Source organism: Vanessa atalanta, chromosome 20 (assembly GCF_905147765.1).
Source record: "Vanessa atalanta chromosome 20, ilVanAtal1.2, whole genome shotgun sequence".
Lineage (NCBI taxonomy): Eukaryota > Metazoa > Arthropoda > Insecta > Lepidoptera > Nymphalidae > Vanessa > Vanessa atalanta.
In genome coordinates this window covers 8,814,514-8,829,565 of record NC_061890.1, presented here as the reverse complement: position 1 = coordinate 8,829,565, position 15,052 = coordinate 8,814,514, and positions in this window count along the sequence as shown.

Genomic DNA, 15,052 nt, shown 5'->3' with positions numbered 1-15,052 from the left:
GCGGGTTGATGGTGGTATCGATTTTATCGATGGCAGACGGTGGTAAGTGGTATGGTGGTGTTATCTTTTATATGGTATTGTAGCAGTTCTGTTTTATAACGTATTTAAATGTAACAATGACTTGCGCATGCGCTTATAAATTGTTTATGGTTTTATTGTTGTAACGTTAGATTAGTTTTTATAGTAAGTAACAAAACAATTTATAATAAATTAATAATTACAAAAAACAGTCAACCGGCTTTAATTTTTTGCGTACTTAGATATGGAATATTTTTTGTGTTGAATAAGAGTAACTACTGAGTTTCTTTTCGGTTCTTCTCACTAGAATCTCCATTCCGAACCGGTGCTAGCTTTACTTTAAATAGTTGGTTAAATGACGATTCAAAAGTGCTTGTAAAAGCCTACTTGAATAAAGTATATTTTGACTTTGTATTTAAATTTAAAATTTGAAATTAAGAATTTTAGAACAGTGATTTTTTTTTCAGTTCATTGGGATTATTCCTCGAGTCTTCCATCGTGATTATGATTAAATTTTCACCACTAGTATTTTAAATAGACGTTACAATAGGTGTCTGTTCGAGATACACTTCGATACTATTTGACTGATTACCATAAGATGTTATTTTTATGGAGTAAGTGTTCATAACATACATACTATATTTAAATTGATCACAGGATTTTGTGAAAGCTTATCTTGGTAGGTACCATCCAATCATCAGATATTCAACCGCAAAACAGCAGTACTTAGGATTGTTGTATTCCGGTTTGAAGGGCGAATGAGTATAACTACAGGCAAAAGGGACATAACGTCTTAGTTCCCAAGGTTGGTGGCGTATTAGTGTTGTAAGGCTTGGCAATATTTCTTACAGATATTTGTCAAGTAGCATATTTGACCTTCCGTCTGGTAATTCTATAAAAAGTCTATACAAAAAATAAATAAAACATAAATATATATATATACTAACATACTCTTTATTGTAATACGTCACTAGATGGCGCTGCTATCATATTCTATACCGTTCAATAAATGATCATGACGCTTGGTATAATTTAATGTAGAGATAGATTCTTAAATAAGTTAATCGTATAGTTTTTGCGAAAAACTCCATTTGAAGTCTTCTAAAAACCGACGCCATATTGATTTTTTACGATGTCTCTGTGACGTCATATGCCATTATTTTCTACTTATCCAATTAAGCTTAGCATATAAAACCATGTATATAAGCTAAATTCATCACACCTTTTAATCCGTTGCAGTCGAGTAAGAACAGATAATTTAAATGAATATCTAACAAATATATAATTAGAATTGACGTTAACTATGCGTGTGAAAGAGATAGCGAATAAATTAAAGATCGGAAGCCGATTGGCACGCTCCACTGCCAGTGACCAAATATGTTTTTTTATCACTAATTAAAAATACAGTCGATTTGATGAATGATATCCTGGTGTGGGTTCGAAGTCGGTTAGAGTTACTTTCTTTGTTTAATTTATTGATGTTATTATGAATACATATCTATATTCTATGCTTGGAAAATAGTTTTTTCTAACAGTCACCGCACCGCCTTAGTCGAGAAAACTGAAAATTTGGTATACTAATAGATTTATTTTATAAAGTAATGATTTTAACGCTTACGTTAACGTTAACGCTTAACAGAAGACCATAATACTTGGTAGTAGATCTTTGCAGGCACATCTGGTTAGGTACCACCTACACATCATATATACTACCGCTTAACAGCAACGTTTATTATTGTTGTGTTCCGGTTTGAAGGGTTAGAAACCAGTGTTATTACAGACATAACAAAATTCCCAAGGTTGGTTGTGCATGCAAGGAAAGTTTAAAATATCTTACGGCGCCAATGTCTGTTGGCTGTGGTGACTACTTACCATCAGGGGACCATTCTTTGTTATAAGTAGTCATACTTATAACGATACAACGCACTTACTGCATTTATACTACTCAGTCAATAGAAATTGTTACATTCTTTATTAAAAAAAAAACATCCGCGTAAGACGTAGAATACATTCTTAAATCAAGATACAAAATTTAAATTTCGAAAAGTTCAAATAGAATCCCCTTTTATAGAACTAAGTGCACTTTCATAAATCGAACCAAAAATAAACTGTAAATCACAATCATGCAAATGAACCCTTCAAATGCCATCGAAATTCAAATGACGGCCATAAAATCGGTATCCCAACAATATCTTCAATGTATTCAGGGACATTAACAAAGCAAACTTAAAACCTACGCCACTTACGCCCGGATTGGCTTTAGCGTCCATTAATGAGCTATTGAAAAATGATAGCAAAAATAATTCCCTGGAAAAAAATTATCATAAACCATTTTAGGGTTAACCTTTCCCAAGCTATCGTAACACGTGACGTTCGAATTTCAACTCTAATATCGAATAGGACGATTTAAAATCGATTTATTATTAACGTTCGATATTTGAAAAGAGCATCTAGCATTTTGCCTCATCTTTCATTTCATAATTACCTTCGAACTATCTTGAACTTTAAGTAATCGAAATAGAGTTCTAAATTCAATATTAAATAATCTGATGTAATCATATGATAATTTTTTTTAACCCGTAAATGGCGTATGCAAATTTCTATTCGGCTTGTATCGGATGCTTAGAGGGATTTATATGAGGGTTGAATTGGATTCAATATGGCGATGACAGATGTGAAGACGAGTTCAAAACATCGTATCGAATTACTTGATAATAATATGTTGTTATTTCAAACATTAGAAAGTGAACAAAACGTGTGAAGCATCGACATATCAAATCACACTGGATTAGAAAATAATAATACAAGTTTAATAACTAACATCGATAATGATGGTGATGCTGGTCACGGTAGCCATTCTTAACGGCAGCTACCTAACTATGCAATAGAGTCAAGTGTGTGTTACTCTCATAATCTGACGGTACAAGTATTCGACACGACCGGATGTCAAGTACAAGACTAATGAATACTTTCCAAGGTAGACCTGCCAATAACAAGGCAAATAATTCGGAACTCAAACCGTTTGTAAATATCTACAATCTCGTAAACGAGTCACTAGACCGCGACCGTTAAATCATATATAAAATAGTTTATATATTAATCCATAATTAATGTATCTGTGGAAAGTACGGTAAGGGTGTATCAGACGAAAAAGCAGGTGGACACAGCGAAGGTGCCAAATTAACGGATCCGAATGAAAAACATCTTGACTTTTATTATATTACGTTTTTATTTGAATAATATAATAATATATATTATATTTATAATTAAATTTATTATAATTTTATAATCAAACTTTCTACGTTAATTCAATATTTTTTAGAATAATATTACTGGTAATATTTATAAATACAAAATTATTATACGATGTATTTGGTTTTTTAATTTTTATTCGATTGTGGACGGGCGGGCAAATGGTAAGTGGTCATCTCTGACCGTAGATATTGGCACTTTGAGAAATATGAACCATTCCGCACATCAATGCGCCACCAACTTTGGGAACTAAGATGTTTTGTCCCTCTTGCCTGCAGTTGCACGTTACTCTTTGTCGGTAGAATATGTGATGAGTGAGTGGTACCTACCTACCCAAGCGAGCTTGCACACAGCCCTACCACCAAATAAAAGGTCTTCTTTCCATTCAGCAATCAGAAAGCTCTTGGGGCTTGGTTACCAGCTACCATGCGGATTGTGACAGTGCAAAGTGCAAGTTGTAGGTATTGATAAGTTATTGATGATTGTTAAGTTAAAGTTACTCTTTTTTCAAGCTGCACTTTTTGTGCCTTTAACACGCTTATTAAAAAAAAGTAAAAAAAAAAAACTTTAATTTCGTTTATTTGTATACAAAATCTACACTATAATAATTAATGTTTAGTTATTTAAAACACGTACTTACAAACGAACTTGCTTACAGTCGAGATTGACAGGTGGGTTGCGCTCCATCGACGTCGGCACGTGCCATCTGGCTTTCTTAATGATCGCCTTTATAATTTTTAACGGTTTGAATTTGCATGTTAACATTGTGTATTACTACACGATAATAAAACTTAACTGTATTTTACAAATGTTAAATATTTATTTTGTTTAAAAAAATTATTTGCCTCAATGGCAACATTATACATTTTGTTCAAACGTAGTTCGAAAACAAAAACAATAATTTGAAAAAAAGAACAATAAACTAATCGAAATAAAATACTATTTATAATTTAATTATTTTTAAAAATAATAAGAATTAAAATTATTGATATCAATACGAGCTTGTGTCACCTTGAAACCTTAATAAAGCCAGTTTTTGTTACAGAAATATTAATAATAAAAAAAGACTCTTTGCTACCGTATGTTGCTAACGTAAAACCGGTATAATTTAAACGAAGAATAGAATACGTTCGATTTTTTAAATTGAAAGTCGAAGATGGGACATGATTATTGGTTTCGAATAGCGCCCCCTCGAGACCTTGCACGGGTGGTCCGAGTCACTGACACACGAGGCTTTGGTAAGCACACAACATTCTGAGGAATATTTCGTCGTATGTCAAATTTTCACTGAAGATATTCTGAGGCCTGGTGCTGGACCCAAGTACATTTTTCAATATATTCTAAACCACATTTTTCTATTGGACATATTATTTAAAAATTAATAAATTTATTTGTGTTAAAACGGCATAAGCAATACCAAGAATATCGCTCAAAAATACACATATTTTATAAAACAATTACTATCAATTGCTTCTAACCTGAATGCCAATAGAAAGGGATATTGATAATGACCCTTTTAGCACCAGGCCACAGAAGTATTCGAGTATTGATGGGTTTCAAGGAAACTAGGAATACCATACACAAATAGCAAGAAAAGCTTTATCTATAGCAAATTGTGATAGATAAACCTTATCATAGTTTTGTCAACGCTAATATGCTTGCTTTCAATTCTAGTCTATATTTGCAATTAAAAAAAAATACATTTATAATGTCCGGTCGAGTCGTGTGTATTCCTCGCAGACGTGTTCATTTCATTATCAAAACGTCATTACATTTCCGGTAAGTTGAAAACGAAATTATTTTTTATGTAATGGAATAGTAATAAATTATTGTATTAACCTACCTCTATATAAAAGAGTTTTATTTATTTAAACAATTTTATTATAATGCAATAATAATCATTATATTATTAAAAATACTATTATACAATTCATTATTAAATACGATTATAAAAAAATAAATATCTTGATAAAATGGACATTAAATTCTATTTTTAAAATAATTAAAACGGAGACGGAAAATGTTTGGCAATAAAAAAAATTATTACTGTACATGGACCGCGCCGACCCCCGGTTGTCCACTGTACCCCATAATATAAAATATTTTAATAATAGTCTAAAACTAAGCCAAATGTATAAAAAAAAACTATTTATATTTTAGAATTAACAGAACATAACAAATTTATAATTTAATAAATTAAGCCAAAATCAAATTACTAAAGTTTAAATATTTAAATATCGAACTATCATTTACAGCGTGTTCTTAATTTAAATCAACGGTAATTAAAAGTATTCAAAAATAAAACATTCTTAAAATCGTTTAAATTTAGAACGACAATTGGCGTTAACTGTTAGAACGAATACTATTGTGTGGGATACCGTTCAACAATCAGCATGCAGATCCGTATCGAATATAATCATTAATTCACATTACAGTTACAAAAGGAACGAGTTAAATCGCTAATGGTTTAGTAATAAATGGCGGACAAATCGATAGGAAATCGGATCATCAATACGAATTACATGGTCCGATTATGAGGTGCTTTTGACATTTTATACGTAATATAAATGATATCTGGACGAATAAGGAATAAATTATGACAAAACCAGAATAAGGTTTGAGGGAGCAAAGTTACACAATAATTAACGGACGTATGTAAAAAAACAAAATCGGTAAATTGTTTAAAATAATAGGTGCGTGTACTTACATATATATCGGCGTAACAAAAATAGTTTTTTGATTTTATGAACATATATCATTAAGATAAAATTATTATTATTTATTCTCACTCATGTACACACATTTTTAAATATAAAATACAAAATATATAAAATATATTTAAAAATATAAAATACAGACGCCAACCAGTGGCGGGAACAGGATCCAAGCCACCGGTGTTCAGGGCCACAGAGAAAGAAACTTCCTCACAATACGCGCCGTGCCGAGGAGTACTACCTTCTGCATCAGGCTCTTGACCCAGCTGACTAACGAGAGCCTCTTAAGGTGTTGGTTTATAATTATTATTATGACCAATTTAATTTCTGCTCTTTTCTAACAATTACTCTAAGAATCAATCACAAATATAGATAACCTATAAATACAGAAGAAGAAGAACTCATTGGGCTTTTCTACCAGGTAATTCTCAATAGCAATCCGTCTGTGAAGTCTGGAAAATGACAGGATGTTAATCCTGTGCCTGAACTCTTTCCGGATTATAAGAGTTAGAGGAAAAGGAACGCACTTGTGTATGTACTTTCTTTTACCTATATCGTATTATATACAAGAAAATAAAACTCAAATATCATGTCAAAATAGTAGTAATTAAAATATATATACATCTCTATTTACAGATAAACATCTGTCCTTTCTTCTCTCTAAATAACAAAAAAGGACAATATATAACACTCTTCCTTTTTCCCATACATCAATAACGACAATCACATCGTACGCACGGTGTAAAAAAACAACGGAACTAGCATTCGAAATTCGAAAGTGGAGCATTCAAAAAACGAACCATCAATTAGAGTAACTCAATACGGTGTCACATTAAAATGACGAGTCGCACTAATGGATTTCCAAATTTGAATTTCAAATACATTCGAACGGTTCGCCATCGGCTCCATGGAGTATGACTTTTTTAATATTTTGTTTTTTAAATTGTTAACTGCGAGTTACAATGAATAACAAAGCAGATTATGGAATGAATTTAGGAAACTCTTTGAAAATTGATTTTATATTAAATGTATTTTTTTTTTAATTTATTTTAATTACAATTATTAAAAATAATTTTTATAATTATGTTTTAAACTTCATACTTCTTCTTACAAAAATAAAATATAGTGCACTCAAAGGTTTTTCAAACCAACCATTTTTTAACAAAAAAAAACGATATTTACTTTTTAAGAACATAACTTTATGAGTTTGAATGAATATATTTTTTCAAGTAAATCCATAAACAGGCAACCGAATAACGACCGCAGAATTGTAACCCTAATAGAAAGAAAAATTGTGTATAGACTATTTAAGGCCACCGCCCACAGACAGGCGAACATACAAACCGATCTCATTACTAACAATGCGCCATATATTACTCCGTTTCCGGTGAGAATTCGATGCGCTGTCTCGCTCTATCAGTCGAGATTCGTATCACCCATCTCTGTCACGATCGCTCGACGCATCAAGATCATTAGGAGGCGATACAGTGATTTGTTTAATATTTTAAAGGCATTGCTCTTTACGCTGAGATTGCGCTGCTTATTTCATTTTACAATTGTTAAAGTCCTTTTTTTATTACAAACACAGAACCTTAAGTAGCAAAGAAATATTGTATAAGGATAATATTTCGAACAAAATATTAATGTATTTATAATTTACCAAATAATATGCAATTTATTAAATAATAAATAAAAACAATTTAAATTTCTTGTTTATCACTATAGCATAAATAAAGACGATCGTCGTGTATTTTAAAAACAAACATCGAAAAATATTTCAAATTTCGAACAACGATATAAGAAAAATATTTCTATTATCAAAATGTTTAAAAACGTCACTAAAAATTCTAAAGCAATCCGAATTCAATTTAGTTGAACGCGAACCGTAAAACACAAAGTGACACTGCACCGAAAATCTGTTTAAAAAAATATCAAACAATGAGGCTGAATGCAACCCGTTCATATGCAAATTAAACCGAAAAATTTTGACATAACCATAAAAGATGGATCACATTATAGAATGAATGGAACGAATTCAAATATTTAAACAATGACTTCGATCTACATTCACGTTCGATTTTTAAATATTGAATCTTTTATCTGTGTGTTTTTTGTATACGTTCGAGTAGAAAGAGTTTAAGACGCGATTAGGGGCTAGATTAAGGTGAGTTTAAATCACATAGAAATAATTTATTATTTATGTTACAAAATATATGCGCGTTTGATTTGAAATGAACATTACTCAAGCCTCTCCACGTTAAATTATCGGTGCTTAAATAAAATAAATAAACAAATAAAATTTAATTTGTACTTTTTGCTCTCTATACTTTTATTCGTCTCACACACACTAAGACATCTTAATAGGTAATTCAAGAGTTAATATTGTTTTAACTAACTTGCAATAAATACTTAAAATTGCAAGTGTATAAATATTAAATGTATGTATAGTAGCTTTATAATCACTATTATTTAATTATAATTTTAAGTAAAAGTTTATCAAGAAACCTTACGTTGCGAGTTGTTGCCGTTGATTGATTTTAAGAAAAAAAAATTACAATACGACATCGAGCATAAATAACACTAACATCGTGTAATTTTTAATAAAAAAAAAAAAAAATCACCCGATCAAACTCTCACAATGGCGGGAATCATTAGAAGATTTGAATAATAAAAAAAAATAACTAGAGGGGAGTTACCCAGTGTTGCATAAGTAATTATAACAATTATTTTTTGATAGATAATAAATTATTTCTGACGGCGCGACGTTGTGTTGCCATTTCGCACCATATATAAAATCGGTTCAATAAATCCGAATAGGAAGAATATATTTTTCATACCACTTAAGAAGAATTACCAATAACTAAAAGAACACGTGAAACTGGTCCTGAGCCTGGGTTATTGTCACTCCAACTCCTAACACAAGCTTTTGGATTAATTAGGGAGAAAAAATAGCAATGTAATGTAAGTAATTTATGTAATGAACATATATCCTGAGGAAACCTGTACGTGCCAGATGAAAATCGGCCACATGTATCTCCAATCCACATTGGAACAGCGTGGTGCAATGATCTCTTAACTTTCCTAAATCGGAGAGGTGGCCCAGTAAAACATTTACCTAAATAACAAAATATTTAAGTATACCTATATATAATTGTTATATTTCAATTAGGTAATACCAAAAAAACTGATAAGTAAGAGTTACCTATGTAATAAATATTATCAATATTTAAACTTTGAATCTTATATTATTATTATGTAACTTTAAATTGGTATACATAAGTGTCGCCTGAGCCTTAATTAATATTTAAAAAAAAAACGAACGTGTTTAACACTTATGTAATATGTCACACCTTAACATAAGTCAAATCTTTGTTCGATCTGGTTGTAACTGTTTTTTTTTTTGTGGCCAGTTCGTAGTTATTAAATTGGAAGGAATTGTTATCTAAATGTTCGTTTAAGGAATTGAAACTATGTATCGATATATAAAATAATGAATATAATTAATGTTACAAAAAATATATTATCTAAACGATATAAACCGCACACGTGTGTTTTTGTCACCCCCATCATTTCCTCCCATTCTCAAGACAGATGCCTTTCTCATTCAAATCGAGTTATTATATTTAGATCTGTACTTTTTGTAACGACGCCATGTTGTAACAGCTGATTTGTGTTCTTTAAAAAAAGTTTCGTTCGATTCATATGCGTGTAGCTTTGATTTCGATTTTTAAATTTTACGAATTTATATTTTCGATATAAGTAATGGTTCAATCAAATTGTATTTTTAATCTATGCAACGAATTGTTGGGATTGGAAAAAGTTTTTTGCTTTAAGTACTGAGATTCTTGTCGGTTTTTTCTTTGAATGACATTAAATTATTTATATGTCCTCGCAGTCTGCTTAAGCTGAGAACTCGTCGAAAATATTGACCAACGGTTGACCACAGTCACGCACACTAGTAAAGTTTGACGTTTGGCGAGTGTCAAGCGTGAAGATAATAAAATTGGCTCGTTTCTTTTAGTTCTCTTGTAGTACGAAACTCTATCTAGATATATAAATAATCTAAGACATGTCATGTAGAGCACACTTGAATAAAGTATATTTTGATATAATCTGAAAATACTTTGTGCCTACATATTATGTTATTAATATAAGCAAATACCACTGTCCATATTTGGCACCTAGAAACAGATCGATATTCGATATGCTACATACTAAGTTAATAAATCATTGCGTTCTGTAGTTAGTCTCCATCCAAGCTTCGCAGTGTAATATCTTCGCATCAATTAAATACTGTCAAATTATAATACTGCAATACATATGTACATATAAACTCGATTGCCTTTCATTTCGTCGACAACAAATAGGAAACAGGCAAAACTTTATTTAGAAAAAAAACCAACCCATCTCTCAAGGTAAGACCTCAGCGGCGAACCTGGATTTGAACGTATAATCCCGGTTCATATTTCAAAGCCACTGGTCCATCTCGGTCCCATACCTACATTGGTGGAACCTACATTCAAATATAAATGTCAATTTATCAATGAAACAATGGTGAAGTGTATCAAGTACTATCGGATATTGGGTGCAAGATGCAGTTGCAGCGAGCGAGTGAGAACAGTGGACCCGCATCATCTACTTGTAATTATTTTTACGTACACACACTTACGAATGTATAGAATTGAAATTTTATTTATTTTATTTTATGCTCGTTAAGGATGCGGTAATTAATTAATTTATTATCAACCGTCGTGTTCTTTTTATGTATATTTAATGTTACGTGATCTGGTTTTTGTATATATTTTTTGTTTTTACTTATGGAGTTATTTGTTATAATAATAATTAAATATTGTACAACATAACATACATTACTCAGATCCCAATGTAAGTAGCTAAAGCACCTGTGTTAAGGAAAATCAGAAGTAACGACGGTACCACAAGCACCCAGACTCAAGACAACATAGAAAACTAATTAACTTTTTCTACATCGACTCGGCCGGGAATCGAGCCCGGGACTTCGGAGTGGCGTACCCATGAAAACCTTTGTACCTACACGATTCGAGGTTATTTCGATATTTTTAGTGATATTTTACTATCACATATTTTCTTTATATATTTTTAAGGCATAGGTGGCAAATCTGGGAGCCTCACCTGGTAGAAAGTCACTACCACCGGGAGTTTTGATTTATCTAATTATATTTCGCTTATGAGTGTAATTTATTGATTGTATTCTTTCATCGTTCATGAATTTCTAAGGGTCATATAAGTAGGCATTAAATTAAATTCACCATTTATTACAACACAGTTTTATGAGTGAATAAAATCCTTCAAATTCTTCGTCTGATCTCCATCCGTTCAGCCTAGATTGTAAATATTTGACTCTTTGAAAGTGAAGTCATAATGCGCGCACATATTTGTGAACTACAATATCTCCTGCAGTGATATTTTATAGACATAAGATCTTCGCGTATTGTTGATACGGGGTATGATTGAATGATTACTATCCCCGCAGTACCGCCTTGTAATGGCAGGTAGGTCACGTATGACGTAAAATAAAATCATATTTTTTTTTTTTTATAATGTCCTGTCTATCAAATTGTTAAGTCTACAAATACATTCATTAATACCAGAATCGTAATTTCTGTTATACATTTCAAGAATATAATAATGTCGATTAATTAATGATGGCTGATTGTGGTGAAACAATGACTGGCCTAAGAATTACTTGCATGGGGGCTCTGAGACGTTTTTCAAAAATGAACCTTATTTTAATGAAATACGAATCAAATTATTTCGTTATAAATTTGGTTGTGTTTATAATTACGAATAGTTTTTGACTATTTCCTTAAAATATATTCATACCGCCGAATGCAACGATACCTTGTATCGTAATGCTTAAAAAAAAAAGAAAAGAAAAATGCGCGCGAAAAAGTTTGGATGCATCGGACGTATAATTTCTGTGATATAGTTGGTTTTTGTTATTATTCATTTAAAGTAATTAATGTAATTGTCACATATTTATGAATGTATTCTTTTTAAGAAGCCTTTTTTATTGCTGGTACGTGTTCGGTAAGAATATTTACTCTACATATTATAACATCGAAATTATAATTGACAAGGAGGTATATGCAATATCCGAATCAGTTAAGAGGATTTTTGTAAACTCGTAAGCTTAAATAAAAAAAAATCTATATATATAAGACTTCAAATGGCAATCTGTACAAAGGGGAATTATATCTTTATTTATTTTCCTCTATATTTATTTATTGGTTTTCTTTAATTATTAATCCCTTCATCCCTTGACGGCTACATTTTGAATCGTAGGAAATCAAAGTTGTCCTCGTACAATGCTCTGTACTGTGCCGTCTTCTCATAAAGGCTTGGAGCTGATCGTACAATGGTCCTTAAATTAATGGAATGCCAGGTATATTTATGGAAGAATTTTCAAGGTTGGCAGCATTGGTGATGGAGGGAATGGTTAATATTTCCTGCAGCGCCAATGTGTAGAGGTGGAGTCCACATGGGAAAATTAGAGAGTCCGCCTATAAAAAAAAAGTATACAAATTAATCACATGAAAATTCTGAATTTTTTCCACTGGAATATTCATGACTATGACAAGATTTGAAGTAAAACGAATCATGATCCTGTTTGTATCTAGCTAGACCGTTTACACTACTGTGCCATCGGTAACTTCGAGCGATAATTACGAGTACAGCTTTGGAAAAGTGCAATAATGTTGGTAACATCTTGGATTCTTTGATGGCCTCGATTTGTATAGAACAATGATGACACAGAGCTTTTTAAGTAATATTATATTATTTTAGATGTATCTCCTTTGTAACATAACGTTGATATTTGAAATGTCAATATTAAAAAATTAGTTACATTTACATGAAATCAATTAAACTGAACGTTATCGTTATTCAAACCTGAACTTTTTTTAAGCGACATTAATTTAAAACTGTATAAAAAACTGTGTTTTGTGTTTATGGAAATTACTTATCTATAAAATAATAATAATTATTAGATATTTATTATAAAAAATTATAACAAATATAAGTTATATTTAGATTAAAGTTAAGTTAGATTAAAATTAAAAGACAGTTTAAGTATTTTTTTTTAACACAAACGAATATTTGTTTCCACGGCCCTCTATTCACATCTACTCTATCCCCTATTATCGAAATGCACATCGCGGTTTCCTAAGGGTTGAATATTTTCAGCTATTACTAACAAATTTGCACTCCATACCTCCCTATGTCGAAAGCAATAAGGTTCAGAATTGCTTATCTTTTATAATGTTGTAAATGTGTACAATCATGGCACCCATTCCTGGTCGCATTACCAAAATTGTTTGTATCTCCCGCGTACTGATGTTGTTTCATAATAATCCATATTCAATCTATACTAAAATAAACCTATATTTAGGTATATGGTATATATATCTAACCGTTGTAGATCTAGACTCAGTAGGTATCTATACGTTAGTCAGTCAGGACAAACGATTTCATAAATATATAAATAAAAGTAGATACATTTACAGTATATAATAATAACATTAATTTATTTGGGAATTAAAAAAATTATAACAATATATTTTAAATAAAATAAAATATTGATAAAAAAAAAACAAAAATCAAAAAAGTTTTTATTTAAAATTCAATAGAAATAATTGACAACTTAGAATAAAAACAGAAAATATATAAAGATAGGTGAATAAAACACTACACGTTACCAAACAAAGATAGTTTATTAATATGTAAGTATAATGTTATATTATTTCCTTTGACAAAGGATAGCTTGATTCAAAAAAACAAATAAAATTTACCACGCCATCTATTGATATATATAAAAACTAAATAAACATTAAAACTATATATATAAACTATTATTGAATTCCCAATTTTAAGGTAAATATATCGAATTATTTACAATGAATATTTGGATGATAAGATCTTTTTTTCAAGTTTTATTTTTATATATTCAAAACACAGTCAGAGTGAGAGACGAGGCACGTCTCCGCACCTTGTTGTTGACAACAAAAAACAACAACAATAGTTGACAAACGACAATCTTCAACGCACCCACTAGCGCGTATCTATAGTCCAAACATGTGTTCCAAGTAACCAGACGGTTAAGAACTATAAAATTACACTTATCTATACTAATATTATAAATGCGAAAGTAACTCTGTCTGTCTGTCTATCTCTATGTCTGTTACACATTCACGGCTAAATTACTGAACCGAATTTGATGAAATTTAATATGATTCAAGTTTGAGCCCCAAGAAAGGACCTTCGACTTAAAACTACTTACTACCTTTTTAGTTTAGTAAAAGTGAAAAGTCGTTACCTTTGCAAGTAAATATTAACATCAGAACTGTTAGCAGTGGCAAATCCAGGATTATCGTTCGGGAGGGGGTTTACCCTGCGGGTAGATTTTGGCGAACACTATAAAAGCTAACATCGTTTTTTTTGCTTTAGTTAGTTTATTCAAGGCTAAAATAAAATTAGGGTAATGGATGGTATTCCTCTTAACACCGATGCACACTGTAAGTACACTGGCACACTCTTAATAATACTATTGTGTTTGGCATTATGACCTCACAAAGTAAAACACTTTTGTACTATAATAATGTGTTGCGTAATTGCGTAGTCTTCCTAGAAATAAGTCGCTATAAATGTAATCGGTAAGAACGTCACAATTACAACCTTTCAACTGAATATCATAACAACAAACGCAAAACGCCAACGCTTCATCCTATGACTCGTTCCAGGAGATTCGATCAAAGCACCGCGACCGGCTTCTGGTACAAAAATATATAGTTCAACATAAATTATTTATGAAGGCTGAAGACTTTATTACGACTCGTCATGTTAATTTAGTGTTTAAATTATTTTTATAGAAGCAACGTCGCTGTGTTACGTTGAATATGTAAGGAACAACATGGACTGTGTTAACCTACCTAGGTTTTATATTTAGATATCAAATCGTTTGTAATTAGTGTACAAGTGTACGGTGTACCATTTATTGGGTGGATGGGAAGGTATGTCGATATGGCCGTTGA